The sequence below is a fragment of the Oncorhynchus nerka genome, linkage group LG13, assembly GCF_034236695.1.
Source record: "Oncorhynchus nerka isolate Pitt River linkage group LG13, Oner_Uvic_2.0, whole genome shotgun sequence".
NCBI lineage: Eukaryota > Metazoa > Chordata > Actinopteri > Salmoniformes > Salmonidae > Oncorhynchus > Oncorhynchus nerka.
Window position 1 is genome coordinate 77,995,116 of NC_088408.1, and position 22,058 is coordinate 78,017,173.

The following is a 22,058-nucleotide window of genomic DNA, read 5'->3' on the forward strand; positions in this document are numbered from 1 at the left end:
CAAATCTGAACCAATCATAGACGTTTATAATTTGGTTGAAAGCCGGGCCAGACTACATCCCCAAAAAATGACGACCAGTCTGGACGACACAAAAAAAGAGGGGCGGTCCGGACAGGATAAAAAAAGACGTCATTGATCACTGGGGTATAACCTACAATGTCAGCCTGCAATGAAATTGTATGAATGCCCATTCATGTTGTAGGCCTACTGTTTGTAAAACAGGCAGTTGCGTTGGCTTTATTAGTCCTTATTCCTGTGACTACTGGATTTGGCTATTTAACAATATAACCGCCTGGCCTTTCAGCATACAGTGCATTCAGAAAGGATTCAGACCTGCTGACTTTCTCCATATTTTGTAACGTTACAGCCTTATATAGCTGAAAATAGCTGTGCAACAACGCTCCCCATCCAACCCGACCAAGCATGAGAGGATCTGCAGAGAAGAATGGGTGAAACTCGCCAAATACCAGTTTCTAATAATTGTTTACAGACAGATTATTTCACTTACAATTCACTGTATCACAATTCCCGTGGGTCAGAAGTTTACATACACTAAGTTGACTGTACCTTTAAACAGCTTGGAAAATTCCAGAAAATGATGTCATGACTTTAGAAGCTTCTGATAGGCTAATTGACATAATTTGAGTCAATTGGAGGTGTACCTGTGGATGTATTATTCACCTCAAATCTGAAAACCACAAGAGAAGCTAGCCAGAAGCTAGCCAGTTAACTGGCTAACGTTAGTATTCAGCTAACCACTGTTGGTGGTCATCAGGTATCCTTTGGCCCGAAAATCTATCGCCAGTTTTGTACAACGCAACTCAGACCAGAGCATACCGGACCTATTTTCTCTCCATATCCCCGGACTTCTACCGCAAGCTCTGGACATTTACACCTGGATCTTGCAGCTAGCTAGCTGCTATGCGAGTGACTTGCGTACGTCGGTCCAGGAGCAAACATCAATTATTCCGGAGCTAGCCAGCTGAAGAGTTCCATCAGCCACTCCTGGGCTACAATCACCTATCCAGACCTGTTTTACTACCGATGCGGAGCCCCACAGGGCCTTCACGACTGGACTACCGACGTTATCTGCCCGAGGGAGTTATCCAACTGGCCCCTCCGTTGCTACGTAACCTGAACGCCCATCTGCGGCCTGCTAATCGTTAGCTGTCTTATCGGCTGCTATCTGAATAGGTCTATGCGACAATTTTCTTGGGTCACTATAACTATATCAATTTTGCCAATTGGATTGGTCCCCTCTACCACACGGAACCCCACTAATCTACTGACGGAAACGCACGAGGTGGCTAAAAACAGACCTCCATCCTCTGCTAGCTTGCTACCCATGGCTCGGCTAGCTGTCTGAATCGCCGTGACTCCAACCAACCTCACTACTCACTGGACCCTTATGATCACTCGACTAAGCATGCCTCTCCTTAATGTCAATATGCCTTCTCCAGTGCTGTTCTGGTTAGTGTTTATTGGCTTATTTCACTGTAGAGCTAACCCTGCTCATTATACTTTATCCAACCTTTCAGTTCCACCACCCACACATGTGATGGCATCACCTGGTTTCAATCATGTTTCTAGAGACAATATCTCTCTCATCATCACTCAATGCCTAGGTTTACACCTCCACTCTATTCACATCCTACCTGTTACTGTAATTTAATTATTCAAATATGTTTTCATTAATTGAATTTCCTTAATCTATTTTATGAGAATTTGTAAGATTCTTGTTTGCATAAAATAGACGGAGACCAGTCTTTTCAATAATAGGTAACAGAATTTATTCTCGGAGCGTGCTGCAACAGTTTATATACAATAACATGACGTAATTTCATTGCTTCTAAAAATGAATTTCCTCCTCTCGACCGGGACAAAGGGAACTTTAAAAGTTCATTCAAAGTTCATTCCAACTCACTAACACATACACAAGACACACAACACAACTGAATTTTTTCTGAACTTTTGACTCCTCACCATTATCGATCACCACTTAGCTGACAGTTCTAATTAACAGAACCTAGGAATGCACTCACTGCCTTATCTAAAACACCCCAGAGCTCAGTTTCGTTGGTTCAACCATAGGTTAACTACCTTATCTGTTTACTTAATCCGCAAACCATTCCTTTCTTCCTAGTTGGAATGGTGTTCATTAACTTTAATTACTCCTTGTCCGTGTCACACAATCACTTCTTATGAACTCATATTGTTAATCAGATATGCATGCTCATCAACCGATCACTGCCTGCACCTGCCCGCCCGTCCAGCATCACTACTCTGGATGGTTCTGACTTAGAATATGTGGACAACTACAAATACCTAGGTGTCTGGTAAACTCTCCTTCCAGACTCACATCAAACATCTCCAATCCAAAGTTAAATCTAGAATTGTCTTCCTTCACTCATGCTGCAAAACATACCCTCGTAAAACTGACCATCCTGCCGATCCTCGACTTCGTCGATGTCATTTACAAAATAGCCTCCAATACCCTACTCAATAAATTGGATGCAGTCTATCACAGTGCCATCCGTTTTGTCACCAAAGCCCCATATACTACCCACCACTGCGACCTGTACGCTCTCGTTGGCTGGCCTTCGCTTCATACTCGTCACCAAACCCACTGTCTCCAGGTCATCTACAAGATCCTGCTAGGTAAAGTCCCCCCTTATCTCAGCTCGCTGGTCACCATAGCAGCACCCACCTGTAGCATGCGCTCCAGCAGGTATATCTCTCTGGTCACCCCCAAAACCAATTCTTCCTTTTGCCGCCTCTCCTTCCAGTTCTCTGCTGCCAGCTGTCAGAGCTGTCAAACACATCTCCCTCACTAGCTTTAAGCACCAGCTGTCAGAACAGCTCACAGATTACTTCCCCTACTGGATTTAGTTATTTTGCTCCTTTGCACCGCATTATTTTGATTTCTCCTCTGCACATTCTTCCACTGCAAATCTACCAGTCCAGTGTTTTACTTGCTATATTGTATTTACTTCGCCACCATGGCCTTTTTTTGCCTTTACCTCCCTTATCTCACCTCATTTGTTCACATCGTATATAGACTTATTTTTCTACTGTATTATTGACTGTATGTTTGTTTTACTCCATGTGTAACTCTGTGTTGTTGTATGTGTCAAACTGCTTTGCTTTATCTTGGCCAGGTCGCAATTTTAAATGAGAACTTGTTCTCAACTTGCCTACCTGGTTAAATAAAGGTGAAATAAAAAAAATAAAAAAATATATTTCATGGCCTACCTTCAAACTCAGTGCTGCTTTGCTTGACATCATGGGGAAATCTAAATAAATTAGCCAAGAGCTCAGAAAAAAATAGTACGCAAGTATAAACACCTTGGGATCACGCAGCCGTCATACCGCTCAGGAAGGAGACGCGTTCTGTTTCCTAGAGATGAACATACTTTGGTGCGGAAAGTGCAAATCAATCCCAGAACAACAGCAAAGGACCTTGTGAAGATGCTGGAGGAAACAGGTACAAAAGTATCTATATCCACAGTAAAACGAGTCCTATATCGACATAACCTGAAAAGCCACTCAGCAAGGAGGAAGCCACTGCTCCAAAACTGCCATAAAAAAAGCCAGACTACGGTTTGCAACTGCACATGGGGACAAAGATCATACTTTTTGGAGAAATGTCCTCTGGTCTGATGAAACAAAAATAGAATTGTTTGGCCATAATGACCATCGTTATGTTTGGAGGAAAAAGGGGGAGGCTTGCAAGCCATCCCAACCGTGAAACATAGGGGTGGCAGCATCATGTTGTGGGGGTGCTTTGCTGCAGGAGGGACTGGTGCACTTCACAAAATAGATGGCATCATGAGGCCGGAAAATTATGTGGATATATTGAAGCAACTTCTCACAACATCAGTCAGGAAGTTAAAGCTTGGTCGCAAATGGTTCTTCCAAATGGACAATTACCCCAAGCATACTTCCAAAGTTGTGGCAAAATGGCTTAAGGACAACAAAGTCAAGTTATTGGAATGGCCATCACAAAGCCCTGACCTCAATCCTATAGAACATTTGTGGGCAGAACTGGAAAAGCGTGTGCGAGCAAGGAGGCCTACAAACCTGACTCAGTTACACCAGCTCTCAGGAGGAATGGGACAAAATTCACCCAACTTATTGTGGGAAGCTCGTGGAAGGCTACCTGAGACATTTGACCCAAGTTAAACTATTTAAAGGCAATGCTACCAAATACTAATTGAGTGTATGTAAACTTCTGACCCACTGGGAATGTGAAATAAAAATGAAAGCAAATAAAAGCTGAAAAAAATCATTCTCTACTATTATTCTGACATTTCACATTCTTAAAATAAAGTGGTAATCCTAAATGACCTAAAACAGGGAATTTTTACTAGGATTAATTGTTAGGAATTGTGAAACTGAGTTTAAATGTATTTGGCTAAGGTGTATGTAAACTTTCGACTTCAACTGTATGTCAATGTAATTTTTTTTCTATTAAATACATTTACAAACATTTCTAAAAACCTGTTTTTGCTTCGTCATTATGGGGTATTGTGTGTAGATAGATGGGGGGAACTATTCAATCAGTTTTAGAATAATGTAACAAAATGTGGCAAAAGTCAAGGGGTCTGAATACTTTCTGAATGCACCCGCTAGAGGACATTGCCAGGCAGCCTCTTTAGCATATGCATCAGCTGCATATCAACCTGCAAGGTGTGCAAACATGCTTGATAAATAATTGCTTGATAAATAGTGCATAAACTATTGTAAAGGATAAATTGCTTGAAGAAATATTCATGGAGATATATAAATAAAAAAATTACAACAATAGTTTTGTTTCCATAGAGTCAAGAATATGTTTTGTATAATTCTACAAAGTCCTACAAAAATGTAGGCCTATAGATAAACATTTTTGTGTCACCCATTTGATCAACTTTATTTGTAGATTTGATTAGTAATATAATTATAATAATTCTAAAAAGTCCAGTCACAGCTTCTTTTGACAAAGTAGAAACTGAAATGATGACGATGATTACCATAATAATAATATAACCAGCATAGGTGAAATGATTTGCATTATTCCTAAACAAAAGCCCCAGTGCATTACCAATTGTAAAGGATGAATTGCATAAATAAATATTAATGCGAATATATTAAATGGCAAGATATTAAAACAGTCATTTGTTGATTGTGTCAGACACTGTATTGTGCCCATATACCCATGCCTTTACACAATCAATTGCGTCTTCTCTTTATGCTTCGGGTCCACAGTCAGCACACAGCTGACTATTGAGCCCCACAAACAAAATGGCTTCCACTGCACACTTTATGGGCCTTGTTTTGTGTGCACCTGCCGACTTAACATCGTGTCTTATTTGTCCCAAGTGTGAGCTGTGGTGGTTGGGGAAGGAGGAGGGCAGGACCTGCTGCCTTGGCGGCCGGCTTGGTGGCTATAGCTTCTTTCTTGGCGTTCATGTGGTTCTCACAAAGCTCACATGCCAGATCCAGTGGGATGCATGGTGCTGAGGATGCAAAAAATCTTATTGAACATCTGTACACAGTGTTGCTTTAACACTCTCCATCACTGATGTGGGGTACAGCATTGCTGGTATGTTGTTTTGCGCAGAGGGGGGCTGTCACGGTTTTCATATGGTGAAGGAGAGTCGGACCAAACTGCAGCGTGTCGATTGCGATTCATCTTTATTAAACAAACGGAAAACACGACAAAACACTAACACTACAAAAACAAGAAACGAAACGAAAACCGAAAACAGCCTATACATGTGTCTACTAACCTCTAACAAGGACATCAAGACACTCAGGACAATCACCCACAATACAACCAAAGAATATGGCTGCCTAAATATGGTTCCCAATCAGAGACAACGATAAACACCTGCCTCTGATTGAGAACCACTTCAGACAGCCATAGACTTTCCTAGAACACCCTACTAAGCTACAATCCCAACTAACATACACACCAAAACCCCCAGACAAAACACACCACAATACAAAAACTCCATGCCACACCCTGGCCTGACCCAATACATGAAGAAAAACACAAAATACTTAGACCAGGGCGTGACAGGGGCAGCTCCTGCCTCTGTCCATTGTTCCAGGCAGGCTAGTCTTCTTTGCAATCAACTTGTCTGCCAGGGGAATTGATGTGAAGAAGTTGTCCATGGTCACATTTCTGCCTTTGCCCATGTAAGGCTCCACAAGTCTCAAAACCAGTCTCAGAAAGGTGCTCACCCGCTGGCCTGGTTTTATCTTTCCCCTGATACAGAAAAACATTGAGCAAGTACTTGGTTTCAACATCGGCGGCTAACCAAAACGTAACTGAAGTCATTTATCAGTTTCTATCTGGCGACAGAATAACATATTGTCATTTTACATTTATTATGTTTCTATGTTTTTTCCTTAGTAGCCAGAGCAATGCTGCCGCACGAGTGGTCATGAGAATAAGCTCAGGCTTTCTAGGTCCGTATCTTATAATTGGTTCAGCCTACGACTCTCATCTCGCCAAGGTGCCAGAATTAGTGATAACAGGTGTAGGAACTGTGCCTAACTTATTTCTGGTGCCGGCTCCTGTTTCACTAGTTCCGACTGCAAATTGTGGTGAACCCTGCTCACAGCGCTAACTGTTAGGTTCTAATTATCAGAGTAAGAACTCAATGGACACTATGAAAGCTCAAACCAAGTGTATTCTTCCCAAAGGATCGAACAGCTGAACAGACAACATATTCTTCACACAAGCACTCACATTTAACCCTTTCTCCTATGCTGAGTCTCCTCCTACACTGAGTCTTCTTCTACATATCTGAACAGCCAATGCATCTCTGTTGCTAGACAGAACCTTAGTGATATGTTCTTCCTAACTTCATCTGACCTGTCCTCTGTCCCAAAGTGCTCACTCTACTCCCCAACTCACGGCTGTCATGGTGACTGGTACCAGACTGTCTCTTCTCCGAGAGGATCCCTGATGGCTAACAACAACAACATATCCTGACAATGTAAACGTTATACATTAACCTCTCTCCCTCAGTGACATGAATAAGTATATTTAATATTCTCAGAACCCAACAGTATCAACCCGTAAGGCATACGGTCAAATGATTTGCTGCTGGTAAATGGGCATAACACACTCATCATTACATTATTGTCTTTCTAAATTAAAATCAACATTTTCACCCTCCTTATCATTGTTAGGCCTAATTTAAGTTCAACTGTGAAGTAAGGTGCACAATTGTCATACATTTGTCATTAATTCAGTGAGGAGAGAGAGACGCATTAGCGCCTGGCTGGGTACCAATGTCCTACAGCACATTGTCTTGGCGGATTAAGTTAGCACTAAGTGTGGGGGTGAGAAAAAAAACTGGTAAAAAGTTTAAATACTTTTCTGTTTGTGATTTAAAAATGAGCAGACATTTAGGAAATGTCAGGGATGGAGCAGGATTATTTTTTGGGCTGCTTTTTAATTTATTTACAAAATCAAATGGCTGGCAGTTGGCCTATGGTGGTTCTAGTGTTAAAGGGATACTTTGGGATTTTGGCAATGGTAAACATTTTATGTCTCTGCATCCAGTATGAAGGAAGTTGAGGTAATTTCACAAGCCAATGCTAACTAGAGTTAGCGCAATGACTGGGAGTCTATGGTATCTCCTAGCATGCTAGCAACTCCCTTCAAACTACATGCAGACATAAAAATGGTATCCACGAGTTCATCTGACTCTGGGGAGGTAGATGAAGGGCTTCATTTGCAAAATGCTGAAGTATCCCTTTAAGCTCTGAATATCAGCTATCCAACTTTATAAGGAGTTATGAGCCTATTTGTTCAATGAGAATCAATGTGTTTACACAGCAGGAAATGCAGAAGTATTCTCCTTTCACTATGATCAGCTCGTTTGTATGGATACAAACTTGAAACCACTGATCATGACAATTTAGCCCATGGGGTGAAACTCTAGTACTGCAGTTGTGAGTAGCCTGACTGTCCATTCCATATTGCCTATTCTACTTTGACCTGTCCTGTTTTTAGGATATGGTGTTCGTAGGGCTGTCCGACAAAAAAAGTTGTCTGTTCTTTCAATATATTGACACATCCTATGTGTTTTAAACAACTCAATTATATTGACTGAGCTTATCTGATGCTTTAAAGCACACAATTTGATTAAAAAATTAAGACACACAAATGACTAGGAGTCTGACCAGCAATTGATTTGATTGTGTCAGGCTGGGCTCAGACTTGCTGCGCTGTGTTAAAAAAAAGAGGACTGAGTGACTGTGACTAGCACCCGTTGTCTCTCTCTCCTCCCTGCTGCAGTGACCACCACAGAACAGTATTTATTGCGCTGTCCATGTTGCTGAAGTTGCAATGTAATTAAAGCCATTTCTGACTGAAATGTTCTGTTACCGAAATCCCTCATTTGTTTAGGAAAAACATTCCCTATTCCCTCAACCCTTGCTCTCTTTACGTGACATGTATGCATTGCATTGCATGCATGTGACCAAAGACCTATTCACACGGGACTAGTATTACTAGAGAACGTTGGTTATGTAATTATTATGATGATTCGGACGGAATTAGTTTTTTCCAAACCCATGTAATTTTTTCCAATAAATTGACAGTTATGAAGGCTTTAGTTCTAGGCGCGAAGATACAGTATTGCAACATGTCCAGGTGATGGGGCCACACTGATAACTCAAGTTTCTAAACCATACCATCTTTCCTATAGAGTCCTCATTATATTTGATTGAGGAAGTGTCATTAGGATATATTTTAGCGAATGCCCCCCAGCATTAAGTTGTGAGCTAAACAGTGCAATTGCACTTGAGATGCATTTTAAGGCTATGGATGAGAAAGTTAACATATAATTTCCAAACATTTAGGTCAGATGTATGCTACTGCTTTGTGATCTATTAACAGCAAACGTTGCATTAAATAGGCCACAAAAAAACTACTGGTGCATTTGGCAATATTCAATTCATACTTACAAAAAATATAAACAAAAGCATTCACTGCGAAAGTTGATAGGCAACATGTAGGCCATTCATTTATAACTTATGCGCAGCACTTAGTTCAATTTATCGAATCAGTTATTGTTTTTTTGCGCAAAAAGCGAGCAACACCTGTCAAAACTCAGACATTTCTCTCAAAACACAGGGATGTTGATTCACACGGGACTAGTGTTATCAGAGGACCTTGAAGTTGGCCAAAAAAACAGTAGGTTATTTTGTATAGAATTGTTACTCTCCTGCCATTTAAAAACTACTGACATGGCAGATTCGGACGGGGCTAAAAGTTTGTGGTCGTGCACTCTCCCAGTAAAGCTAAACCTGTTCGAATAGGGCCTGACCTATGTCAGATCTTAATCACATCAATAAATTGGTTATAAACAAACTCTGAACACGTAACGCATGACAGCGAAAGATGACAGAAATTGAAATGGGGGAATATTTAAAGGTTGCTCAGGAGGCAAAGGGAAAGTCAGATGTGTGGAATAAATGTGACTTGTTGTGGAAAATCCTGGAGATCAAGAAAAGGTAAGGAGCAAGTGCTGCATGTATGAGTGCCAAACAGGTGCTGTATAGATTACAATATAATTTTTATGAAAGTTTGGAAAAATGTAAACACTAAATAAAGTATAAGCGTACGAGTCTAACTTTTTTTTTTGTTAAGGCCTTTATTACAACAGTCACATTCCTTTGTGAAAGCAATTTCCGAAATTGAATGGTTTATTTGTTTAAGCTAATTATAATTTCAGACAATTTGGAGCAGTATGAACACTAAATAAAATATATCTAATAACAGAGAGGCTGTTAACAAAAAACGTGTAAAGCCTTTATTACAGAAATGCAAAGCTTAAGAAGAGCCAAATTTGTGAAATTGTTTACTTGATATGTCGTTGTGTGAGGCTTGGTGCTCACGGAATCAGTAGGCTAACAAACACTCAGACAGGCAACTGATGCAGGATCTGTCTTATGTCTGTAGATGTATTGATGATGTATAAAGCCAGGCACATTTAACAGTTATGCTATTGATTATAGACCTAATTAAGTTTCTTAGACAATAAGGCAAGAGCTGTTTTCTCATCTCCTCATTCTGCTGCTGCCATGCCATTATGCACATTGCAACATTGCCTAGGAAAAGGCGCCAATTCAACAGCACACTGATGTGTTTCAGAGCCGGGGACAGCGACCACTATCCAATGAGGGAGAAAGCGCATCTGTTATAAAATATAATTTTTATTAGTGTTGCAGCATTGTTCTAATGTAATATAACCATATGCAATTTCAGTAGCACATATCTTAGACTGATGGACTGTGTCATCCCCACGGCCCCCACAATGGACCAGTCCACTCAGACAGGAGTGAATCACAGGTCAAATCAAATCAAATTTTATTTGTCACATACACATGGTTAGCAGATGTTAATGCGAGTGTAGCGAAATGCTTGTGCTTCTAGTTCCGACAATGCAGTAATAACCAACAAGTAATCTACCTAACAATTCCAAAACTACTGTCTTATACACAATGTAAGGGGATAAAGAATATGTACATAAGGATATATGAATGAGTGATGGTACAGAGCAGCATAGGCAAGATACAGTAGATGGTATCGAGTACAGTATATACATATGAGATGAGTATGTAAACAAAGTGGCATAGTTAAAGTGGCTAGTGATACATGTATTACATAAGGATGCAGTCGATGATATAGAGTACAGTATATACGTATGCATATGAGATGAATAATGTAGGGTAAGTAACATTATATAAGGTAGCATTGTTTAAAGTGGCTAGTGATATATTTACATCATTTCCCATCAATTCCCATTATTAAAGTGGCTGGAGTTGAGTCAGTGTCAGTGTCAGTGTGTTGGCAGCAGCCACTCAATGTTAGTGGTGGCAGTTTCACAGTCTGATGGCCTTGAGATAGAAGCTGTTTTTCAGTCTCTCGGTCCCAGCTTTGATGCACCTGTATTGACCTCACCTTCTGGATGATAGCGGGGTGAACAGGCAGTGGCTTGGGTGGTTGATGTCCTTGATGATCTTTATGGCCTTCCTGTAACATCGGGTGGTGTAGGTGTCCTGGAGGGCAGGTAGTTTGCCCCCGGTGATGCGTTGTGCAGACCTCACTACCCTCTGGAGAGCCTTACGGTTGCGGGCGGCGCAGTTGCCGTACCAGGCGGTGATACAGCCCACCAGGATGCTCTCGATTGTGCATCTGTAGAAGTTTGTGAGTGCTTTTGGTGACAAGCCTAATTTCTTCAGCCTCCTGAGGTTGAAGAGGCGCTGCTGCGCCTTCTTCGCGATGCTGTCTGTGTGAGTGGACCAATTCAGTTTGTCTGTGATGTGTATGCCGAGGAACTTAAAACTTGCTACCCTCTCCACTACTGTTCCATCGATGTGGATAGGGGGGTGTTCCCTCTGCTGTTTCCTGAAGTCCACAATCATCTCCTTAGTTTTTGTTGACGTTGAGTGTGAGGTTATTTTCCTGACACCACACTCCGAGGGCCCTCACCTCCTCCCTGTAGGCCGTCTCGTCGTTGTTGGTAATCAAGCCTACCACTGTTGTGTCGTCCGCAAACTTGATGATTGAGTTGGAGGCGTGCCTGGCCACGCAGTCGTGGGTGAACAGGGAGTACAGGAGAGGGCTCAGAACGCACCCTTGTGGGGCCCCAGTGTTGAGGATCAGCGGGGAGGAGATGTTGTTGCCTACCCTCACCACCTGGGGGCGGCCCGTCAGGAAGTCCAGTACCCAGTTGCACAGGGCGGGTCGAGACCCAGGGTCTCGAGCTTGATGACGAGCTTGGAGGGTACTATGGTGTTGAATGCCGAGCTGTAGTCGATGAACAGCATTCTCACATAGGTATTCCTCTTGTCCAGATGGGTTAGGGCAGTGTGCAGTGTGGTTGAGATTGCATCGTCTGTGGACCTATTTGGGCGGTAAGCAAATTAGAGTGGGTCTAGGGTGTCAGGTAGGGTGGAGGTGATATGGTCCTTGACTAGTCTCTCAAAGCACTTCATGATGACGGAAGTGAGTGCTACGGGGCGGTAGTCGTTTAGCTCAGTTACCTTAGCTTTCTTGGGAACAGGAACAATGGTGGCCCTCTTGAAGCAGGTGGGAACAGCAGACTGGTATAGGGATTGATTGAATATGTCCGTAAACACACCGGCCAGCTGGTCTGCGCATGCTCTGAGGGCGCGGCTCTGGATGCCGTCTGGGCCTGCAGCCTTGCGAGGGTTAACACGTTTAAATGTCTTACTCACCTCGGTTGCAGTGAAGGAGAGACCGCATGTTTTCGTTGCAGGCCGTGTCAGTGGCATTGTATTGTCCTCAAAGCGGGCAAAAAAGTTATTTAGTCTGCCTGGGAGCAAGACATCCTGGTCCGTGACTGGGCTGGATTTCTTCTTGTAGTCCGTGATTGACTGTAGACCCTGCCACATGCCTCTTGTGTCTGAGCCGTTGAATTAAGATTCTACTTTGTCTCTGTACTGACGCTTAGCTTGTTTGATAGCCTTGCGGAGGGAATAGCTGCACTGTTTGTATTCGGTCATGTTACCAGACACCTTGCCCTGATTAAAAGCAGTGGTTCGCACTTTCAGTTTCACGCGAATGCTGCCATCAATCCACGGTTTCTGGTTAGGGAATGTTTTAATCGTTGCTATGGGAACGACATCTTCAACGCACGTTCTAATGAACTCGCACACCGAATCAGCGTATTCGTCAATATTGTTATCTGACGCAATACGAAACATATCCCAGTCCACGTGATGGAAGCAGTCTTGGAGTGTGGAATCAGATTGGTCGGACCAGCGTTGGACAGACCTCCGCGTGGGAGCCTCTTGTTTTAGTTTCTGTCTGTAGGCAGGGATCAACAAAATGGAGTCGTGGTCAGCTTTTCCGAAAGGGGGGCGGGGCAGGGCCTTATATGCGTCGCGGAAGTTAGAGTAACAATGATCCAAGGTTTTTCCACCCCTGGTTGCGCAATCGATATGCTGATAAAATTTAGGGAGTCTTGTTTTCAGATTAGCCTTGTTAAAATCCCCAGAGTTAAATAAAGTTCGTTCAGAGCCATCGATGTGTCTGTTTGGGGGGGGATATATACGGCTGTGATTATAATCGAAGAGAATTCTCTTGGTAGATAATGTGGTCGACATTTGATTGTGAGGAATTCTAAATCAGGTGAACAGAAGGATTTGAGTTCCTGTATGTTTCTTTCATCACACCATGTCTCGTTAGCCATAAGGCATACGCCCCCGCCCCTCTTCTTACCCGAAAGATGTTTGTTTCTGTCGGCGCGATGCGTGGAGAAACCTGTTGGCTGCACCGCCTCGGATAGCGTCTCTCCAGTGAGCCATGTTTCCGTGAAGCAAAGAACGTTACAGTCTCTGATGTCCCTCTGGAATGCTACCCTTGCTCGGATTTCATCAACCTTGTTGTCAAGAGACTGGACATTGGCAAGAAGAATGCTAGGGAGTGGTGCACGGTGTGCCCGTCTCCGGAGTCTGACCAGAAGACCGCCTCGTTTCCCTCTTTTTCGGAGTCGTTTTTTTGGGTCGCTGCATGGGATTCATTCCGTTGTCCTGTATGAAAGGCAGAACACAGGATCCGCGTCGCGAAAAACATATTCTTGGTCGTACTGATGGTGAGTTGACGCTGATCTTATATTCAGTAGTTCTTCTCGACTGTATGTAATGAAACCTAAGATGACCTGGGGTACTAATGTAAGAAATAACACGTAAAAAAACAAAAAACTGCATAGTTTCCTAGGAACGCGAAGCGAGGCGGCCATCTCTGTCGGCGCCTCCATCAACTGTTATAGACAGTGGATGTGTCTACAACAGTGGATGGGTCTATAACAGTGGATGGTGTCTTGTATGCCATATTATTATTTAAATGTTTTGCTACTGCCCGACGTAACTTCTTATGGCTGCAGGAGCAGTATTGAGTAGCTTGGATAAAAGGTGCCCAGAGTAAACAGTCTGCTCCTCAGTCCCAGTTGCAAATATATGCATATCATCATTAGTATTGGATAGAAAACACTCTGAAGTTTCTAAAACTGTTTGAATGATGTCTGTGAGTATAACAGAACTCATATGGCAGGCAAAAACCTAAGAAATCCAAACAGGAAGTGGGAAATCTGAGGTTGGTCGATTTTCAACCCAGCCGCTATTGAATACACAGTGGGATATTGGTTATGTTGCACTTCCTAAGGCTTCTACTAGATGTCAACCATCTTTAGAAACTTGAATGAGGCTTCTACTGTGATGTCCACCTTCTACACCACCTGACTGTGCTGACTGTGCTGCTGCTCCAGTTTCAACTGTTCTGCCTTATTATTATTCGACCATGCTGGTCATTTATGAACATTTGAACATCTTGGTCATGTTCTGTTATAATCTCTACCCGGCACAGCCAGAAGAGGACTGGCCACCCCACATAGCCTGGTTCCTCTCTAGGTTTCTTCCTAGGTTTTGGCCTTTCTAGGGAGTTTTTCCTAGCCACCGTGCTTTTACACCTGCATTGTTTGCTGTTTGGGGTTTTAGGCTGGGTTTCTGTACAGCACTTTGAGATATCAGCTGATGTACGAAGGGCTATATAAATAAATTTGATTTGATTTGATTTGATGTTGGGCCGTATGAGAGCTCTTTGAGTCAGTGGTCTGGCAGAGAGCCAAGTCCTGGTCTTTGCATTTCACATGATAGCGACCTGCGTTCCATGGCTTTTCTACAGACAATGGAATTCTCTGGTTGGAACGTTATTGAAGATTTATGATAAAAACATCATAAAGATTGATTCTATACTTAGTTTGAAATGTTTCTACGACCTGTAATATAACTTTTTGAAGTTTTCGTCCGACGCTCGGCTGGACCTGCACGAGCGTTTGGATTTGTGTACTAAACGCCCTAACAAAAGTAGCTACTTGGACATAAATAATGGACATTATCGAACAAATCAAACATTTATTGTGGAACTAGGATTCCTGGGAGTGCATTCTGATGAAGATCAAAGGTAAGTGAATATTTATAATGTTATTTCAGATTTCTGTTGACTTCAACATGGCGGATAATTTATTTTTAAATTCTGAGCGCCGTTCTCAGATCATTGCATGGTTTACTTTTTCCATTGTTTTTTAAAAATCTGACCCAGCGGTTGCATTAAGGAGAGGTATATCTATATTTCCATGTCTAACAATTGTATTTTCATCGACAATTATAATGAGTATTTCTGTAAAATGTTGTGGCTCTCTGCAATATCACCGGATGTTTTTGGAATTTGTGAACGTAACGCGCCAATGTATACTGAGATTTTTTTAATATAAATATGAACTTTATCAAACAAAACATACATGTATTGTGTAACATGTCCTATGAGTCCTATGAGTGTCATCTGATGAAGATCAAAGGTTAGTGATTAATTTTCTCTATTTGTGCTTTTTGTGACTCCTCTCTTTGGCTGGAAAAATGGCTGTGTTTTTCTGTGAGTTGGTGGTGACCTAATATTATCGGTTGTGATGCCTTTGCTGTGAAGCCTATTTGAAATTTGACACTGTGGTGGGATTAACAAGATTACCTTTAAAACGGTATAAAATACATGTATGTTTGAGGAATTTTAAATATGAGATTTCTGTTGTTTTGAATTTGGCGCCCTGCACTTTCACTGGCTTTTGTCATTTCGATCCTGTTAACGGGATTGCAGCCCTAAAAGTTGTTTAAGAAATCTGTCGACAAACAGCCTATATAATTGTTTGACTTGGGGTCAGCCCTAGTTGTTTGTTAACATTTTTTTATTTGATTGGTTGCCATTTAGGATAGGCTAAAGAAACGTGCATGATGTAAAAAGTGTCTTTCTTATTACATTGTCAATACATTTTCTCTCTAGTCTGTAGGCTACAGAAAAGGCCACATACTCTTTCGACCATATCCGTTATCTGATACATTATTTACAGTGCATTCGGAAAGTTTTCAGACCATAGCGGTTTGAATACCCATACTAACATACTGTATAATAAACTCAGTATACACTATTTACATTATGTGTCGGGGGGCTAGGGTCAGTTTGTTATATCTGGAGTACTTCTCCTGTCCTATCCGGTGTCCTGTGTGAATTTAAGTATGCTCTCTCTACTTCTCTCTTTCTTTCTCTCTCTCGGAGGACCTGAGCCCTAGGACCATGCTTCAGGACTACCTGACATGATGACTCCTTGCTGTCCCCAGTCCACCTCCAGTTTCAACTGTTCTGCCTGTGATTATTATTATTTGACCATGCTGGTCATTTATGAACATTTGAACATCTTGGCCATGTTCTGTTATAATCTCCACCTGGCACAGCCAGAAGAGGACTGGCCACCCCTCATAGCCTTTTTAGGCTGGGTTTCTGTACAGCACTTTGAGATATCAGCTGATGTACGAAGGGCTATATAAATACATTTGATTTGATTTGATTCAACAAAGTACTGCGTAAAGGGTCTGAATACTTATGTATATGTGATTTCACTTTTTTTTGCAAAAAACATATAAAAACAGTTTTTGCTTTGACATTATGGGGTATTGTCTATAGATTGATGAAGGGGAAAAAATGATTTAATTAATTTTAGAATAAGGCTGTAACGTAACAAAATGTGGAAAAAGTCAAGGGGTCTGAATACTTTCCGAAGGGACTGTATCTTGCAGCCCTAAGTCACATACACACGGAAGAGTGGGAAGTCTGATTTAACTTCACATAGACAATGGATAATGAATTAATAAGGAGATGGGCATGTTATGATAAGGATATGTGAGTGGGATTCCTGTATATGCACAGCATGAATTATGAATTCTAGAAGCATTACTGCCAGGCCCCAAAATACCTTTTTCCCCAGGCTAAATAGAAGGGTTTGAGTTTACCATGTCATTCTCCTTCCTGCCTGCTGCCTCAGCCTATCATTTCCTCAGGGAACCCGTCTCTCCCCAGGCCAGCAACTGTTACTGCACCAGTAGGGGTTGTCTGTAGTTTGAGCTCTGCTCCAAAATCTCCGACAGCACCCCTTTCTGTGCCAAAAAGAACACCAGAGAAAAACACTAGGGGATTCAGTGGATTCATACCTCTCCTAATTCCTGGGGCCTCATTTGGTGCATAAGGAAATCAACCAAGCATACCAGTTTCCTAAATCTTTTAAAGCTCTAATTACAATTGGACTATGTTCAATTTTTACAGGAGTCTTCAGTACTTCTACTTATTGCGTACAGAAGATGGCTTAACTTTAGTGCATCAATATTTGATAGATTTCTAATATTAATGGATTTTGGAGGTCGGTTCGGTTTTGATTATTAAAAAAATTAAAGTTTTCAATTTTGGTTTTCATTATTTGTGTTGATGCTCAAACACAGAATAAAATCATGAACAAATCCCCATGATGGTAATGACTGCCCATTACTGCTTATCACTTACTAACCATAATTTATTCACAAAAACTTTACAAAAATATTTCAGTTGTGTATATTACATTGGTTTTATTTGATGACTATTATTTAATTCCAAGTCATCTCAATAGAGCTGCTGCCTATGCTGTAACTATTTTGTATTTCTTCAAAGTAAATAAGGCATACTTCTTTGACTGCAGAATACCAATTATCAATCCCTTTGATCGTGTATTTTCAGGTAGAGAAGCAACAGCTGCTCTATTCCCCCTCACAATCATGCATTCTTGTCTCTTCTGTAGCAGGTGTTAAAGAAACACAGACCGGACAAGTAAATGTGCAATGGATTATGGTCATTGTAGTTAATTTGGTGCATACAATGAGTTAATTATGTAGTATATTGGTCTGTTGGAAACTACAACTCCCTACTACATCGCACAGTTCAGGCTGGCTCTGAAATTGCGCACATTGCACTCCACAGAAAAAAACTGAATGAAATGGAATTCTAATAATTGAACCGATGTAGGTCAATTAGTTGTTTAAAAAACAAAAATTAGCCAACATTTTGGTTAATCATTCAGCACTAATTTGAACTCAAACTCAGTGGAAAACATGATCTTCCCAGTTAGTTTGATCCAGTGTGCCTTCATCTCTAGCCAAGTGTCCCAAATGGCACCCTATTAGCTATGTAGGGCACTACCTTTGGGCCCTGAAAAGAAGTAGTGTACTACATTGGGAATGGGGTGCCATTTGGGACATAAACCTAGTCTTTCATAAAGTTATTATAACTCACCCACTGGCAGAGCTCCCTTACCCCAGGAGGTCTTTGAGGATTCGATTCCAATGCCTCTGAACATGGACACCAGAGACGACCCCTGGTCTTGGATGGGCATGTCCACCTGCCAATTACAATATCGTTACAAGAGCTATGCGAGAGCCACACCTGGGCTCAAATGGTATTTGAACAATTTTGAGCGGGCGGGAGCATCCTAGAGCGTTGGGCCAGTAACCGAAAAGGTCACTGGTTCGAATCACCGAACGGACTAGGTGAAAATTATGTTGGTGTGCCCTTGAGCAAAGCACTTAACCCTAATTGCTCCTGTAAGTCGCTCTGGATAAGAGCGTCTGCAAAATGTAAGTATGTAATCTGTCCTTGATTGAGCTTGCAATGAGTGAAATGGAACTAACTGAATAGTCCCATAAGCGCAAACCACCTTGAACTCTAGTCTGAGTTGGAGTTAGGAGAAAGACTTTACAAACCCTAAGTAACACAACACAAACCTGCTTGATTACTACTTCTACTTCAGGCCAGACTTGTGTGATAGGCTGACCTGGAGGACCTTGATCAGTGAGGCTCCAAACCCTTCTTGCCACCCCTACCACCGACTCAGCTGACGAAAGAAGCAGTCCTCTTGTGCGGCCAAGCCCACCATCTTCTGATGTGGGCATGAGTATCCCCTTGGCAAAGCCAATGGAGGGCTCGCTCGCTGGGAAGGGCACTCCTCTCCCATACTGCATTAGCAGTGTATCACCAGGGTTGATGAAACTCCTGGCTCTTCCTGTTGCTGGCTTATCTGACAGAAGTCCTCCCTCCTGCTGCTGCAGGCAAGCCATGAGGGAGGCTTGGGAACGAGGCGTGTTTGGATTAATTCAAACTAGCTTCTCTCCCATTCAATGCTTGTGAGATGGATGAAAAAAACTACTTTGCTAGTATCAAAACACGTATGGAAAATGTATTATGACGGGGAAAAAGACAGGAGGCGACTTGCTGGGTTTGCTCAACGCCGAGGGCGCAACACTTGAGTTCACTCAGCAAGGCTCAGCCGCCAAGCCAATTCATGTCAGGGTAAAATTTGCAATATCGATGCCCGAAAAAGCAGCCGGTTGCCGCCAGTCCGGGATAGTTAGCCGGCTAACTAGTTGCATGTGTTTTTCACCCTAACATTCATTAGACTAGTAACGTAAACTACTCAGACATGTTATACCAACATCAAAGGTTAACTCAATATTGCAATAGCAATTTCTAGTGTTTTAACAACAGCTAATGAATGCTAGCAGCAAGCGCGACTGCTTTTTCTTGCAAAAACATGCACCGGTGGGAACGCGAGAGATAATCATCAAAGAAAAAAAATCATCAAATGCGTCGCTATTTCGTTGCGTGATACGTTCTTTACAATTCAAACAGAACGCCAAACCTTATTTTCATCAACTTTTGCTGTATTTACACGACTCGCATCTCGAAATGTGTACTGTGTATCGACTGTGCCGCAAAAGCATGCTCCAGCGGCAGAGTCGATTTCCGTGCTTAATACAATAATATGTGAAAAGACAGGACAGGAACACATCAGTCTCCAATGCACCATCTGACAAGTTGTTCTTTCTCTCTGTGTTTTCTCGCACTCACACAATCACACATAAAGCCATAATGTATACTATAAAATAATAATCAGTCCTTAATACAAAGAATTAAAGGTCAACCGATTAATCGGAATGGCCAATTAATTAATCGGAAATCGGTATTTTTGGGTGCCGATTTGCCCATTTTTATTTTATTTTATTATTTTTTTAATACCTTTTTTTAACTAGGCAAGTCAGTTATGAACACATTCTTATTTTCAATGACGGCCTAGGAAAGGTGGGTTAACTGCCTTGTTCAGGGGCAGAACGACAGATTTTCACCTTATCAGCTACGGGATCCAATCTTGCAACCTTACAGTTAACTAGTCCTATATCTGTTCTTAGTTCTACATTTTTTGAAAGGGGCATGCTTATTTAAGATGGTGAGGAAATTACTGTTAAAGAACGACCAGGCATCCTCGACTGACGGGATGAGGTCAATAGCCTGCAGCGTTCTGTCTTTACTATCCAGGTCTGTACCCAAACAATTCAAGCTTCTACTTTTAAAAATCCACCTTTCCAGAATCAAGTCTCTCACCGTCACCCTCTGCCCCCAGCTGTGCCCTGGACACCATATGTGAATTGATTGTCCCCCATCTATCTTCAGAGCTCGTGCTGCTAGGTGACCTAAACTGTGACATGCTTAACACCCCGGTCATCCTGCAATCTAAGCTTGATGCCCTCAATCTCACAAAAATGATCAATGAACCCACCAGGTACAACTCCAAATCCGTAAACACGGGCACCCTCATAGATATCATCCTAACCAACTTTCCCTCCAAATACACCTCTGCTGTTTTCAACCAAGATCTCAGCGATCACTGCCTTATTGCCTGCACCCGTAATGGGTCTGCGGTCAAACGACCACCCCTCACCACTGTCAAACGCTCCCTAAATCCCTTCCGCGAGCAGGCCTTTCTAATCGACCTGGCCCGGGTATCCTGGAAGGATATTGACCTCATCCCGTCAGCCGAGGATGCCTTGTCATTCTTTAAAAGTGCCTTCTTCACCATCTTAAATAAGCATTCCCCATTCAGAAAAATTAGAACCAGGTAACAGATATTGCCCTTGGTTCTCTCCAGACCTGACTGCCCTCGACCAGCACAAAAACATCCCGTGGCGTTCTGCATTAGCATCGAATAGCCCCCGTGATATGTAACTTTTCAGGGAAGTTAGGAACCAATATATACAGGCAGTTAGGAAAGCTAAGGCCAGGTTTTTCAAGCAGAATTTTTCATCCTGTAGCACAGACTCCAAAAAGTTTTGGGATACTGTAAAGTCCATGGAGAATAAGACCACCTCCTACCAGCTGCCCACTGCACTGAGGCTAGGAAACACTATCACCACCGATAAATCCACTATAATTGAGAATTTCAATAAGCATTTTTCTACGGCTGACCATGCTTTCTCCCTGGCTACCCCTACCCCGATCAACAGCCCTCCACCCCCACAGCAACTCGCCCAAGCCTCCCCATTTCTCCTCCACCCAAATCCAGATAGCTGATGTTCTGAAAGAGCTGCAAAATCTGGACCCCTACAAATCAGCCGGGCTAGACAATCTGCACCCTCTCTTTCTAAATTGATCTGCCGAAATTGTTGCAACCCCTATTACTAGCCTGTTCAACCTCTCTTTCGTATCGTCTGAGATTCCCATAGATTGGAAAGCTGCCGCTCTGATAGAGTTCAGTGTGTCAAATCGGAGGCCCTGTTGTCTGGACTTCTGGCAGTCTCTATGGGGGGGTCACAGGGTTCAATTCTCGGGCTGACTCTCTTCTCTGTATACGTCAATGATGTCGCTCTTGCTGCTGGTAATTCGTTTGATCCACCTCTACGCAGACGACAGCAATTCTATATACCTCTGGCCCTTCTTTGGACACTGTGTTAACTAACCTCCAGATGAGCTTCAATGCCATACAACTCTCCTTCCGTGGCCTCCAACTGCTCTTAAATGCAAGTAAAACTAAATGCATGCTCTTCAACCGATCGCTGCCCACACCCGCTCGCCCGTCCAGCATAACTACTCTGGACGGTTCTGACTTAAAATATGTGGACAACTACAAATACCTAGGTGTCTGATTAGACTGTAAACTCTCCTTCCAGACTCACATTAAGCATCTCCAATCCAAAATTAAATCTAGAATCGGCTTCCTATTTCGCAACAAAGCATCCTTCACTCATGCTGCCAAACATACCCTCGTAAAACTGACCATCCTACCGATCCTCGACTTCGGCGATGTCATTTACAAAATACCCTCCAACACTCTACTCAACAAATTGGA

At 42.3% G+C, this 22,058-nt stretch overlaps 1 pseudogene; it reads right to left on the reverse strand.

The window, feature by feature from the left end:
- LOC115140687 (piwi-like protein 2) overlaps positions 1-18,996 on the reverse strand; it is a 31,355-nt pseudogene extending 12,359 nt beyond the window's left edge.
- Between the last annotated feature and the right edge of the window lie 3,062 nt (positions 18,997-22,058).